We start from the raw sequence: 15,822 nt of genomic DNA on the forward strand, positions 1-15,822 counted from the left end.
CTTTAAACTCTTCTCGTGCTTCTGCATCTGTTAGTGCAATTAGGCCACAATGGCTAATTCCCTTGTCCTACTTTTCTTAGCTCTTTTTGCTTTATCAGCATCAGCTGATGGTGGGTATTGATTTTACCAGTTATTTATGTATATTTTCTTTCATTATATGTCCATTTTTAACGCTTAATTAATTAATTCATTATACTTGTTTGCAGTGAGCATTGATTGCGGGGCATTTGGTAGTTACATTGATGAAAATATTCAAGTATGGATGGGAGATGATGATCTTATCCAAACTGGTGAGTCTAAAGTTGTGCAATCTGGTAGTAAGGTATCGGATCATATAATGAGCACACTTAGAGTGTTCACGACCAGGAAAAAGAACTGTTACACTATCGAAGCCGCCAAAGGAGAACAAGTTCTTGTTCGTGCAAGCTTCTATTATGGAAATTATGACAAAAAATCAGCTCCCCCACGTTTTGATCTGCACTTTGATGGAAACTATTGGGCCACAGTTGAGACTTCAAGCGAAGATGTTATTTCTTATGAAGCAATTTACGTTGTAAAGGGCAGTGAAATAAGTGTCTGTGTTGCTCAGACAACTCCAAACCAATTCCCGTTTATATCAGCACTTGAGATGCGACGCCTGGACTCAAACATGTACAACCATGTTGATGCGCAGTATGCTTTGTTTTTGATAAGTAGGATTGCTTATGGTGCAAACACCACTATCAGGTTAGCCACACCACTGCTTAACATTAGAAACTTCTAATATTTCACGTTAAATTACTTAACATTCTAATTTATGCTACACTTTTCAGGTCCCCAGATGATGTTTATGATCGAATATGGGTTCCAGCAGCGATTGGAAATGGATTAACTAAGGTCACAAGCGATGCATTACTCATTGATGTTAATATACCAGATGATCCTCCACAAGCTGTCCTGCAAAATGCAATTACAACTTCAAGCACATCTGAGTATATAGTTCTACGCACTAATTATTTGCCAACTGAGGAAGTTCCCGTCTATATCAATATGTACTTTTCTGAAGTGGCTGAGCTTGATTCAACCCAGAACAGATCCTTTTTGCTTTACATAGACAACAAACCTGAGTCAAAGACCATTGTCCCTCCTTATGGAACTGTCTCCGAATTTTACATTAGTAACGTGACTGCGTCTTCAAACACTTCATTCTCCTTGGTCGCGACCGATGATTCAACGCTGCCTCCTTTCATAAATGCCATCGAAGTTTTTCTTATCAGTGATCCACTAACAGATGGGACTAACAGCAATGATGGTTGGTCTCAAAATTCTTACTTGATTTTTCAGTTATCTTGTCCTCACATTATGGGATTATTACAAAACTAATAATTAATTTGCTCTGATTTATTAGTGGAAGGATTAGCTTCACTCCAAAGTCAATTCAGTGTACTACAGGAATGGGGCGGAGACCCCTGTCTTCCGGCTTCTTTTACATGGGACTGGATCAATTGTAGCACTGGTGCCAGACCTCGCGTAACAGCACTGTAAATTTCTGCATTGTTCTTGTTCAGAAAGCTTGAATTTCATAATCATCATTAAGTTGAATTATTTATTTAAGAAAATTTTTCCAATTTTCAGTTATCTCAGTGGATTTGATCTCTCAGGGCCACTTCCTGATTTTAGTTCCATGGATGCTCTTCAGATAATGTAAGTTAAAGAGGATGATCATTATATATAAATTACTGACCCTATTCAAGTCATATATATAGTTCTAAAAGTGTCAACTTTCTATCCATATGTATGCAGAGATTTGCACAATAACAGCATAAGTGAAGAAATACCTGATTTCCTTGGCAAATTTTCAAATCTGAAACAATTGTGAGATGTTGCCCGCATAATTTTCTCTTATAATTACATTGTTGATATTATATTTTCTTCCATGAGAACTAACAAACAATATTTGTTTTCTTCAATCCAGGAATTTGGCTGATAATGAATTCAGTGGACCTGTACCCGCATCATTATCACAGAATAACAAGTTAAAATTAGAGTAAGTTGACCAATTGATTTTTTAATCTATTGAATTTGGTGGGAATTAAGCTAGACTGAGTTTAACATACCAAAATTTAACACAATGATTCATTGGATCATGTTCACAGTGTGTCAGGCAACCCAGATTTGTGTGTCTCTGGCAAGTCATGTCAAACAACTGATGGAACTTCATCGGTCACAAGAGGAAGCAGGAAGAAAAAAGAAAAAGAAACTACCTGTAATACTTGGCTCCTCTATTCCAAGTTTCCTTGTTTTTTGTGCTATTTTTGGAGCTGTTGCTGCATGGCACCATAGAAGAAAAAACAGCAGCTATAGCTTCACTCAGTGCAGGTCAGCCAACTAGTCCTAAACTGGTCATTATAAGCTTCCATTTGCATATCTAATGTTTGAAAGAAGCAATTTATGTTAACATTACTATGATCCTGTGGTTTCAACCAAGCTTTTTAGTAATTAAGCATCAGTGCATTGAAATATATGTACGGGTTAAATGTTAATTATTTCTTATAAATGTTTCTGTGTATTTTAATTAGGACAAGCTGGTTCAGCCAATAAACCTAACGGCAGCCCACAGGGAGGGACAATGAGTACACAAATGGTGGGCAAAATGGGTCAAGCAGTGATCAATGAGTTCAAAGTCAGCATTGAAGAGCAAATAACTTCACAGGTCACCAATCAAGTTGATGAGATAGCACAAAATGCGCAACAGCAGGATGTGAGGAACGCTTGATTTCTCTTTCTTTCTCAACTTGCTTTTCATGCAAATTGGAAGCCTATAGTTGACTGCTAAAAGTATTTTTACATTTTTGTTTAATAATATATATGTTTGCCCAGGATGCATGTAATGAGTCCTACCTCCTGGTTGGCTGGTAATTCATATATATATAATGGTGTACTCAGAATGCATGTTTAGTAGTATTTCACTTTCCGAAGTCAACATTGAATTTGTAAGAGTTTAATTATATTTCCATGGCAAGTAGGGATAGAAAAATACCATTTCATTTGCTGGCAACCTTTAAGTAATATTCTGCAGTTCCATTTGCAAGTTATCCGGATCAACCTATTTCTGACTTATGATGCATCAATTTAATGGTCAAGAAGTCAGATTTACTTTCTAGAAATTAAGCGCATTGATGCTCATTCATTAGTTGTAAATTAATGGGTTCATAATCGAGCTATCATAAAAAACCAACCTAGGCATGGAGACAATTTTGGACAGAAAAATAAATTACTGAGGTGGGTGTGGTCTAAATTATATGTTAAATATGCTCTACAATACGATAGTCAGGCGTCTGCTTGCAGAAACGAGGCTGAAAAGGAAGAAGACTGGCTCAAACTTGATGTCAACTAAGGGGTTCAACAGCTCATTCGCCACTCTGGCTTGCCGGCATATGCTCATATTTACTCAGTCCAATTCTTTTCAGAATATTCAATCACAATATTGGAATAAACTAAACTTGTTTTCAAGCTAAGCAGCCTATTCCCATGAAAAAGACCTTCATTAACGGATCAAATGCAAGACCAAATATGCTGGACTACAAAATGAAAGGGAACTCAGAATTAACGTAGATATATAAGCAAGTAATTAATACTAATTAAAAGCCTTGTATTATCCTTTTCGGAAGGTTGTGGCTCTCCATCATAATTGTTAACATGGATTAACGTCAAAACGATTTTGAATTTGTCTATCAGTTAATATATTGTATTATCAAACACCGTTTTCTGTAAATGAATACATAGATCATAAAGCGCAGTTTAAAAATGTATTTTCCATATCTTACGTATAAATTAAACATCAGCGACTAGCCTAAATTGAAACTAAATTGAAATTTAATGGAATATGGAATACGTTTTATACTTCATAGTTAGTATTAAATATATTGTGTAATGAAGCAACTAACTCAGCCTAAGAATTCTATATTTTTTATTTTATTCGCCATGGCTAGTGTGCAAGTTGTTCACAGTATAAGTTGCAAGGCCAGGCTTGCCTTGCCCTACCGCCCTAATTATTTGATTAAGAGAATATCAACGCCTTCAAAAATTCCATTCAATCGCTGGTGCTTTCCATATATATGTTGGTCAATGATTGACTTGGCTTATCCAAACTCTAAAGTCTACCCTTCTCACTATTAATGGACACCAAATATGTTTAGTCAATTATGTTACTGTACTCCGAAAATTAGTTGAAGTATGCACAAGTTAATTTGGATATACTAATTATTAAAAAAAAAAATTCATGTTATTGTAAAAAAAAAAAATTAAAAAGCCAAAGAAAAGCTGAAAGAAGTTCATGCACATAAATCAAGGAAGATCAATTGACTCTTTCATATCAGGAAATCTATAAATCTCCCTTTAACCTATATGAAGTTGTGCTACATCTTAATCTCCCATGAACTTGCATGTATCGGATCAGTATACCCTAAGGAAAAGAGACCCACCAAAATTTTTAAAACCCCACTTGAAAACCTCTCACCTAGCACTGGTACTAGCGTCCAATATTGAAAAGATTAAAATCCAAAGTAAGGCCAGACATGAGTTCGTTATATATGTAGTATAGTCCACTCCTTTCTATTTAAAGGCTGAACAGCCCCACTTTGTCACCATCCATCCGTAGGCATTCATCCCATAATGGCTAGATATCTTGTACGTACTACTACTTTTAGCCCTCAATTCATTATCCATATTGGCTTACGGTATTGGTGGTGAGCTTCTTTTACTTTTCTACTCTTTATTTATTTTTCTTGTATTCAATCATGCATATTTGTTTTTTTTATCTTTTTTTGTACTTTCAAGAAAGAAACAAAAGTGATACTACATATAGTTTCTAATATCAGCCATGTGCTCTCTTTTATCCCATAATAAGCACAGTTTAAATGTTGCGTGATCTTCATCAGTGAGCATTGACTGTGGGGAATCTAAAGACATACATTGATGAAATTTTCATATCTTGGGTTGGAGACGATAATTATATTCAAAATGGAGAGTCTATGGTGGTGGAGTCTAACATTGTGTTACCTCAAGCACATGGAGGACACTAAGGGTATTCACTTCTCACCGGACGAATGCTATTCCATTGATGTGAGAAGGGGGCAAAAATTCTTGTCCAAGCAAGCTTTTACTATGGAAACTATTGTTGATTTTTGCAAGTGTAGAAATCGTGGAAGTAATAAAGTGCATAAATACGAATATTCGAACCAAGGGAATTATTGTTATCAATTGCCAATTAAACTATCCTATCACTATTTGATCAATCCAAAGTATCAAGGAAAATCTAAACTAAATTAACAATTGAATTTAAAAGAAAACTGAAAAGAAGACAACAAAAATAATTTTGGGTTTAGAACAAGATGATTAGACTAAGGCATAGATTTCATACCAACTCTATTCATGTATCGATCACTTATGCTAATTTTATTAAGATCTTCCTACGGGTCAAACTCCCTAAATTTTCAATAACTTTCTCTCAAACAATTATCAAATTAACCCCTAATTATTAAACTCGAATTACTCTAATCAGATTTAAGCAATTGAATATCATTATGCCTATAGAGTTTACAAACCCTCAGAAGTCGCTGTAACCTATTTCTAGCGTTCGCTCAATCTATGGTTTTACTACCGTAGACCAACTAAGTATCATCTCTCGATCTCAACCTAGTCCATTAGTTTATTCAATTCTTGGGCTCTTAAGAACCGAAAGCATAAGCATAATAATAAACTTATGAAGAAATCTTAATAGAAATCAACATAAATAAATTAACACATAATCAAAAGATTGAGCTATATCTTAGCCCTAGAGAATAAATTTAGTTCATAATAAACATGAAGAATATCATCTTATTAAAACAATCATCATGAGTTAATAAGAAAGGAACAAGAAACACTTCTATATTGTGAATCAAAGCTCCAGAACTTCTGTCACTTCCTTTTCTATAGGTTTTCCTTCTCTTCTTCTGCCTCAAAAATACACTAAAGACATATTTACACTCCTAGGGTTTTAGGGTTATGATTCCCATATCCAATCACTTAGAAGTCTTAAAACAGGAAATCACGTCATAAATTTAATGCAGAAAATTTTAAAATCGTAGTGTGTCGCGGCACTGCGCCTAGGCATAGTTGATTCTGCCCCAAAACTTGCAATCTTTAAAAGATGGTGATGTTTGAGTATGATAACATTCGAATCTGGCAAAGTGGTATAGATATGAATTGTAGCCATTTGAATTAGTTTCCAAAGGTCCATGAATCGTCTAATTCGATTATACAACCAAGATATTTTCAAAAGACCGAGGTATGCTCAAGTTGGAGCGTAATCTAGAATCTTCTCTTTACTTCAAACCTCCATAACTTCTTCAATTCAACTCTGATTCTTGATCTATTTGTTTCTACTCGTCACTCATTCCGTTGCCGACATGATTCTTCATCTGAGCATAAAATTTAAGCACTAGTAACGAAAAACACTCAAACACACTAGATCTCGTAAAAGACAATTATGAAAATATTAAACAACTTTACAAAATTAGCCTAATTTCCCACAAAAAATCCCATAAACCACTAACTAATGTGTATTTTCAAGCTCTTATAAGAAACTATGATAAGAAATCCTCTCTCCTATTTTTATCTACATTTGTGGGAACTTTTGGGGTACTATTGTTACCACTATTGATACACTGTTTTCCATGAAGATATATGTTGCTAAAAAAAACATTCCCTTCATATCAGCAATTGAAGTGAGGAGTTGGCCATGAACATTTACAAAGAAGTAGGAAGATTTTGAGGAGAAGAGGTCTCATTTGGCACTAAAGAAATTGTAAGGTATCTTATCAAAAAAGTATGTCTTTATTTATTTTATTATTATTTTTTTAATTTTCCTGTTAAGTTCTTGATTCTTCTATGATAAAACTCATCCAACATCATTGTAGGTACCCAGTTGATGAATATGATATAATTTGGAATCCAAGAATAATACAGCTAGATCCACAGAGGCCCACGAGTGATGCACCCATTACTGTAAATCTAGAAGATAATCCTCCAGCAGCTGTGATATAGAACACATTTATACCTTAAATACATCTTTCATTATAAGTTTAAGAACTAATCTTCTCAATTGAAGTAACATGTACTTTTCAGAAGTTTGTTAGTTCGATTCGACCCACGAAAGATCCTTCCAGTTATACATGAATGAGTTTCTAGTCTGGGTATCATACCACAATATGGAAAAGTGATAGAATTATCATTGATAAACTTAAATGCTTCTGCAAACACTTCATTTTTATTGCTAGTTCTACTTCGACATTACCCCTTCTCATCATGCCCTGGAAGTTTTCACCATTAGTGGAAATAACAGATGGAACCTCTAGAGATGATGGTAATTAATGTTATGATTATAGTAAAATCAATTCAGGTTGTATGTACTTTAAATGCTAACTAGGGTCATCTATTGCTGCTAATTAAGTGGAGGGATGGCTTCATTGAAAGAGAAATTTGAAATACTGCAAGATGGAATGGCGATCCATGTCTTCCTTCACCATTTAAATGGGAGTGTGTCATTGTAGCACTGGTGCCCCCCCTCGTGTGACCGCATTGTAAGTTATTTTCAAAATTAACCCAAAATTAAATCAAAGATTTTGTTGGATTCGAGAATAATAATCAAGGTGTACTCTTGATTAATCTTTTAGGTACCTAACGACTTCGATTTGTTGGATTCCCTTCCAGATTTAAGCTCCATGGACGCTCTTGAGAAATATTGTAGCTTAGTATTGGCTTGCATTATACTTGAAACTTTTAATTAATAATTAAGTTTTCTTGCAGATATCTACACAACAATAGCTTAATGGTGAAATCCTTGATTTTCTTGGCAACTTTCCTAATCTAAGACAACTGTGTTTTTCTCAAGATATCACTTTTCCAACAATTGTTGTATTTTCCTGAGAATTTTACTAACGATTAAACTTTGTTCCTTCTCTAGGAATTTAGCAGATAATGATTTCAGTGGAACTGCTAATTCACTATCAAAGAACACCAAATAAAACTAGTGAAGTAACTAATCCAATGTGTTAAACTTTTACTCAAATTCAGTTGACATTTCATATAATTGAGGTGGGTATGAATCCTCACCCAATAAGGTCTTGTTGAATGAGAGGATTACCCCCTCTTATAAACCAATAAGCTAAGCGTGCTTAGTCGATGTGGACTCCAACACTCTCTCTATGGTCAATCCCATATGTGGGTCAGTCTGTTAATGAGTAGTTTATTGGCTCTAGCTCCTCACCTGCTGATCAAGCGCTTATCTCAACTGAACCTGGGCTCTGATACCATGATGAATTTGAGATGAGCTTGACTCCTCACCCAATAAAGCCTTGTTGAATATGAGAATTACCTTATCTTATAAACCAGTAGACTTGAGTGTGCCTAGTTTATGTGGAACTCCAACACATTCTGATTCAATTGTACCCTCTTTTTATTTTGATTACAGAGTGAGGGCAATCCAGATTTGTGCGTTTCTGGTATAATAATGTTTCAATATGGGTTAACGATTCTTTTTCTACCCAAAGTATGGCCTAATGACACTTTCCCACCTAAAAGTTTCAAAATACAACTTACCGCCTAAAAGTATATTTGTTTTAATACCCAAAATACACTTCCTTAAGTCTTTGATTTTTGGTTGCCGACAATAAAGAGAGAAAATAGGCTTTTGAAGAAGGGAGGCCGGTGAGTCTTTTGTTGGTGGCAGGTAAAATTTTGGTGGTCAAGATTGGTAGAAATTTGACTGGGAGGGGTGGTTGCGCGTTCCACAAATCACTCAATTGTTGGCGATTGACGAGGTCGGGAGCAAGGTGTAAAGGGATTTTGGTGAGTGATGATCGGGGAAGAGAATGGTGGGGGTGTAGGGTCACATAATGCCGGTGAAACAAACTCAAAATCAACTCAATCGTAGTGGCAGGGTGATGAGTCTCAATGACGTTTGGCAAGTTACTAGGAGGTAGGGTAGAAAGGTTTTGTAGAGTGGAGGTTGGTGGATCGAATGATGATGATTGATTGAATCTTCGTCGTCGGAATTAGCCAAAAATTAGCTAAGACAGAAACCCTAGCTTTGTGGTGGCTGACAATCGACGAGAAACAAGTGCCTAAGTGAGAGGGGTTTTGTAGAGAAAAGACCGGCGGTTTAAATGATGGTGACGGAGAGAATTTTTGCTGTCGGAATCGATTTAAAACAACAAGATCGAAGCTTTGAAATTTGGATAGTATCATAATATTAACTTTGGGTAATAAAGTTGTATTTTGAAACTTTTTAGTGGAAAAATGTCTTTAGGCCATACTTTGGGTGGGGAAAAGTCGTTAACTCTTCAATATGAGATAAAACTTTAAGGAAGTACATTTTGTTTTTCTGTTTTGTGTAAACAGGGCAAAAAAAAATGGGCAAGGGCCCAAACACACCGCCAGGAGGGATAATGACCTGCAGATAGGGGGGGGTGGTGGGCGGCCAACAATAGAATCGATTTATGGACAACATCCAAAATCATACGGCAAGGAGGTGTAATCAAAAGTATTATCACCAGGCTCACGAAGACCATCATGATAATGCCACCCACACCTAATCTCTCTCTTTCTATCTTATTGTTGTAAGTGGATTCTTAAACAATGGTGGTATCATGTAACGAACGTGACTTTTTATTCTTTTTTTTATGAATTCCTATTCGAATTTGTGTTATAATAATGTAGGCTACGTTTGGTCCGTAATTCAAAAATATTTTTCAAAAAAAGAATAAAATTAAAATATTTAAGTTACATTCTTAATATTTTAATTTTTTAAAATACGTTTGATTAATATAGAAACAATCAAATATCAGTATAAATTTACCATCAGCAAATTATACAGTGAAAACAAATATACACATGAACATTAAAATTTGTATGTTATTACTTGTTTAAAGTAGTCTAAAGTTGTGCATTTTTTTTTTTTTTTTTTTGAGCATATATCTCCAATCTAAAATATTGCAAGTTTATGGTTTGTTAAATCTAATGTCACTACTATGGTGAAAATCAACATTGATCTGTCTAAGCATTGACTTAGGAGTAATAAGTATATTTTTTATACGTTGAACTCATAATAGAATTTCACCTAATCTATCAAAGAAAACCACGTTATAAAATAAAATACCCTATAAACTAATTAACGCTACATGCGCTTATGAAAACTCTCTCAAAGCCAAAACTTCAAAAATAATTTTTATATATAAAATATTAGTAGATAATACCCGGAGAGTTTGAGAGATGAAAATAAGTCAAAAGAGACGGGGGAATAGTGATGGCTACATAAACTATGTTGGGTAGTCGAACAGTTCAAGAGGGACTCTTAGATGTATTATTCAAAGGTTTCGAATTCGAGTTCTTCTTACATGCTATAAGAAGTAGTCATTGAAGTTCTTACTTGGCTAATAGTTTTAAGGTTTTTGACGATGTTAAGGTATGCGTAAACTGACCCGCACAATTTCAGCCATTAAAAAAATGACGACTACATAAAAAAAGAAATTAGAGTTTTAATTTGAGGAATATAAAGAGTTGTTATATATTATAGATTTTATAATAAAGGAAATAAGATGTTTTGTTTTTCAACACAATTAGGAAGAAAACAATGTTTTATTGTTTTTTTTTTAATTGAATTATATTTTAGAATTCATCCGAAAATAGTTTTTTGAAATTTTTTCAACCGAACATGTTTTTCTAATATTCACAATATCTCGTGTTTTAGAAAACAAAGGATTGTATTTAAATACTATATTAAATAGAGCCGTAATGTTTTTTGAAATTTTAATAAGTGTTTAAAGCATGAGATGGCAAGCTGTTATGAAAATTATAAGTTCTAATCTCACTACTTGTAGTTTTCTTAAATTTATACTTCGATCACTAACTTTTGATTAAACTTATATATGTAATCAGTTTTCAATTAATATTAGGGTTTTTTTTCTATTCCTGAGATTTAACCAAATAACAAAGCTCTCGTAAAATTTTAGAAATAATTAAATTTCTTTATCGTAAGAAAACTATTAGTATATCATTAGAATTATAATATGATGAGTTAATAAATATTTATAAAATTCTTCCTCTGTCATATATTTTAACATCGAAAACTTAACCGTAAGAGAATTTTGGCCATGTTTGGCTTATTATTTTATCTCTATTCCCAATAATATTCTCCAAAAATGTTTGGCACATTATCCAGAAATATACTCTTTTTTTTTTTATTATTTAGACCCCATAGGTTATTAATTTCATCAAATACACCCTGAAAAAAAAAGTTTAAAAATTATCAAAAAACCGCCGCGACTCATACTTGCCAGATTCCGGTAACCACCATCGGTGGTAGCCGGAATCTGTACAACGGCCTACTTGACGACCATAAATGGCCGGAAGTTCACCGATCTGACCTTTTCAGGCCAGATCCACCACGGATCTGGTCGGAAAAGGCCAGATCTGGCCGTGAACAACGCCAAAGAAATGGCATCGTTGACCGAAAACGACGGCCATATCTTTGGATTGCTGACGGCAAAAGATGGCCGTCGTTTTGGCCTTTTTCGGTTGTCGATGGCCACGGCAGGCCTTAGATCTGGCCTTTTCGGTCAGATCCGTGGTGGATCTGGCCGGAAAAGGCCATAACGACGCGTTACAACACAGATCCGACCGGTCTGTGTAGTAACGCGATTTTTTGGCCAGATTCCGACAATGGTGGCTAGAATCTGGCACTACAGGTGATGGGGGTATTTTTGTCATTTATATGTGGGGGATTTATTAAATTAGCAAACTTATGGGATTATTTTATAAATTTTTAATTTTACCTTGTAATACTCCCATATTCAATTATCCAATACATTCCTAAATTCTATCCAAAATAATAAACAAAGGCACCCTTTATTATTACTACAATGACAAAGGGGAATTTTAGCTATAAACCCATTAATGTATCACAGCAATGTTTTATGATCTCCAACTTTACAAAAAACATTAATAATTTTTAAGCTTATAAATATAATCTATCGGTAAAAGTGTCATTTCTATTTACATGTTACATTAATCATTTTTGTTATTAATTTTATCATAAATATATACTTAAATAGTCACATCATATAAAGAAAAATAAGTACGCCAATGGAGACGACTTATGGACCTGCTTTTTCTTATTCAGTTAGTAATTCATCCTCTGTACAACTTTAACTTTATATTATACATAACAAAGGCAAACATATTAAAACTCAATTATAAACATTTTTTTTTTTTTTTTTTTTTTTTTGCTTTTGGCAATCGTTAAAGGTCAAATGTATGTTAGTTGAAATTTATTATTTTGATTCTTTAATTTCTTTATTAGTTGATATGTAATGCGTTATGTCTTTTTTTTTTTTTTTTTCAGTTGCTGTATTTTGGGAGGTCCTTAATTGGTAAGAAATTTTATCATTTTTTTGTCATATACTAGAAAAGAGTTGTAAGATTTATTTGAGTTATAAATATGCTATAGATAAATCGAGTTATAGTAAAGAGAATTTATTTTTAGATTTTTGCAAATTTAATTTACTGGCCATAGAATTATTATCTTTGAAAAAAAAAATATCCTGATTTGGTAGCAAATAGCAGACAGGCAAATGTGCCATAATTCACCAGAAATAATACCATTTTAATGGAATAAGATCTTATTGTATACAAAATTTGTTTAATCATGTGATAAATTGCATGGCATACATAGATATTTGAGAAATTATATTAAACGACATTATTTGGAGCCTTGAATTGAGAAATAACACTTTTTAGAAAGTGTCTCAAGAAATAGCAAAATCCTAATTTACACAATATTTTTAAGACAAATTGCCGCCGCATATAAATAAAACTACAATATTCATCCATCTTCTTCAACCCTAACCTACTCATCTGTCTAGCCAAATTAAAATTTCAACCCTAAACCAATACCCACCACATATTTGTGCCAAAATCGAGTGGAATTTGAGTGGAAATACTAGTTTTTGATTTAGGGTTTTTGGTGGATTTTAGGGTTAAGAATGAGAGATATGTTAAATGTTGTTGAGAACGGTGCAAAAATAGCTAGATAAACTGGGTGTTAAAATGGTGAAATGACGGTTGCATTTGTGTTTTTTTTGGCCGAATCAAGGGGTTTTAATTGGATTTAACCAAAAAATGTAGGTTTTGCTAGAGAAGATAAAGTCTATTTTTGGTCGAATACCTTGGATTTGGCTAAGACATGTTCTATCTAAATTGGCCAAATCAGGCCAAAGGCATGTTTTCAGCCACCTTAGTATCAAAAGGCACAATGGTCGATTCGACTGACATGTGAGTTTTGGCTAAAACTCGTCTTCAACTTTAGATAATTTCTATCTGAACCTTAAAAATTGGCTAAAACCCATATTCAAATTTCGCCTAAACAATTCAAATTAACAACACCAAAATATAAATAATAAACTATAAAAATAAAATCATTTCAAAATAACTTATTTAACATGTTTCCTAAGACATATATGCAACGTACTTAAAATTTTATATTTCAAACAACTTTCAAATAACAAAACTTTCATTAAAAACAATAAATTAAGAAATCCTTAAAAAAAAAGCTCTTCAAGATCACAAATTCAGTCTTCACTTGGGGTTTTAGAGTGAAAGCGTGGGTTTTGAATTAGAGTATACTAACATACAAAGAGTTATACAAAGAGTCAATCTAGCCCTGAAAGAAGGGAAAAAGAAAGAGAGAAAGAGGCAATCATGAATTTCAAAGGTAGATTGACTCTTTAAGAACTCTTGTATGCCTCTTTGTAAGGCTAGTATTACTCTTTGAATTAATGTTAGGGATTTGTCATTAAAGGTATTTCGTCACTAATTGTACTAAAAAAAAATATGCATTTCCTGATGTGCTTTCGAGAAGTTGCATCAACCCCTCCCTTAATTGTGCCATTTAATAAATTTCTCTAAATATTTTGATATAATCCCATATTAGTTTTAATTCTCTATAATTGTGTTGTTTAATTATATTCTTTTTTACCATTTTAACCAATCAGGTGCAAGGTCACATATGATATATATATTAGTATGAGTAATACTACAGCAACCGACAGTATGCCATAAATGACGTGACAAAATCCTAACCATTGATAAATTAAGTTAAAATTAATCAATGGTCAAGATTTTGTATCATCGGTGCCAAATTCGATGAATACCGTCGATGATTGTATTATTTTCTATTAGTATTTATGATCACTTAAATTTAATAATTTTTGTTTTCATCATTTATAATTGGAGTACTTAGGAAAATACATTTTTGTAGGTTTTATATCAAGATTATAAAATACAACGATCGTTTTATTGTTTTTTCCTTGAAATCCTAGAAAGCGATCCCTCTGGGTCCCAAAAGTCTTGTCATCCATTGGTCAGAAAACGCCGCATCACGACACGAAATGACACATTGCCCACATAAACATTACCCACTCATCTATCGTACTTATCATCGCCATAAAAAACCATTATTTGCTTCGTGACTCGCTGCGTCCTTATTTCTCCCTTTTCTTCGATTTAGGGCACGGAAAAAACAAAACAATAACAAAATCGTTAACAAAACTCGCTATTTGACTCAGTAGCTAACACAATAGATTCTGATCTGCCTCCAGGTACTCTCACTCTCTCTTTCTTTCCCAATCGCTGAGTCTACTTGATTTTCGACTCGCCCGCGAGTTCGATCTGAGTTCACTTAACTTTTTTATTTTTTACGATCCTCCCGTTCTGTCACCGTTTCTTTTTCAAACATGCATCAAATATTGTTCGCATTAATCGCGATAAGTAAATTAGTTTTTTATTTTATTTTTTTTTTTTATTTTTTGGATGTGGACTTGATTTGTTATATTAGGTTTCGTTTTAAGCATTGAAAGCTTTATTTGGTTGCTGAGAAGCTGCGGCCAAATTTGTGGCAGATTAATTGATTTTTTATTTTGGATTATGCAATTATTGATGAAAGCTTTACTGAAGTAAGCGGAAGTAGAGATTGTTTTTACTTCTTGTTTTATTTTTGTGAGTGTGAAAATGAGAGTTTAAGTTTTAGATTTTAGTTTCTTTGGTTCTTTCATATTCAAGTAAAGCAGTAAGAGATTATTTCTTGGTTTTTAAATTTTATTGCTTTTTGCTTACTGGATAATACATTTGCGATGAGACTTTATTTTATAAACTGATTTTTCATTACGTTTTGTTATAGCTTGCAGCTCTTTAGAAAATGGATTTAGTGTGGACTTTTTTCAATAATTTTTATGTTATTATATTGTGTACATTTGTGGGTCCTTTCTTCTATATTGAGCATGTTAGGGTTTTTGACCAACCTATTCTATATTGAATTGTCCCTGTTTTTTCTTAACGAAACGGTATGTGTAGGAATAAATCATTGAAGCCTAATAGGACTCCTTAAGTGTTTGTGTAAGACCTCTTTATCTATTCGTCAAACATTAATTAATTTTGCAAAGATGATAGAAACCCAGACATAAGGCCTTAATATGTCAAGATTTGTTATTCCAAAATTGGTGGTATACAAAGTTGATATTAGGTAAATGAGTATGACCTCCGACTACGTGTGGGATCATTCTTGATGTTTGGCTCTGTGCGTGTGCTGTGACATTGGGTCGTTCATTCTAGTCGCATATCCTGTCTCAGTTTTGGTTACACTTTTAGTTTCTTACAATATGTGTTGTCCTTTTCAGGCAATAAGTGAATATTCACTGAGAAAAGCTTTTCAAATCAGCAATCTATTCTTGAAATCAAGAAAACAGA

At 33.5% G+C, this 15,822-nt stretch overlaps 1 protein-coding gene and 1 pseudogene across 1 annotated transcript in view; both read left to right on the forward strand.

Annotated features, from left to right (window-relative positions):
* The window catches only part of LOC116109088 (probable NOT transcription complex subunit VIP2), an 84,155-nt gene that overhangs the window by 40,532 nt on the left and 27,801 nt on the right, over positions 1 to 15,822 (forward strand). The gene's annotated exons all lie outside the window — the stretch shown is intronic.
* LOC116109089 lies at positions 338 to 2,792 on the forward strand (annotated as a pseudogene).

The sequence above is a fragment of the Pistacia vera genome, unplaced genomic scaffold (genome assembly GCF_008641045.1).
Source record: "Pistacia vera cultivar Batoury unplaced genomic scaffold, PisVer_v2 Contig571, whole genome shotgun sequence".
In the NCBI taxonomy this organism is placed as follows: Eukaryota; Viridiplantae; Streptophyta; class Magnoliopsida; order Sapindales; family Anacardiaceae; genus Pistacia; species Pistacia vera.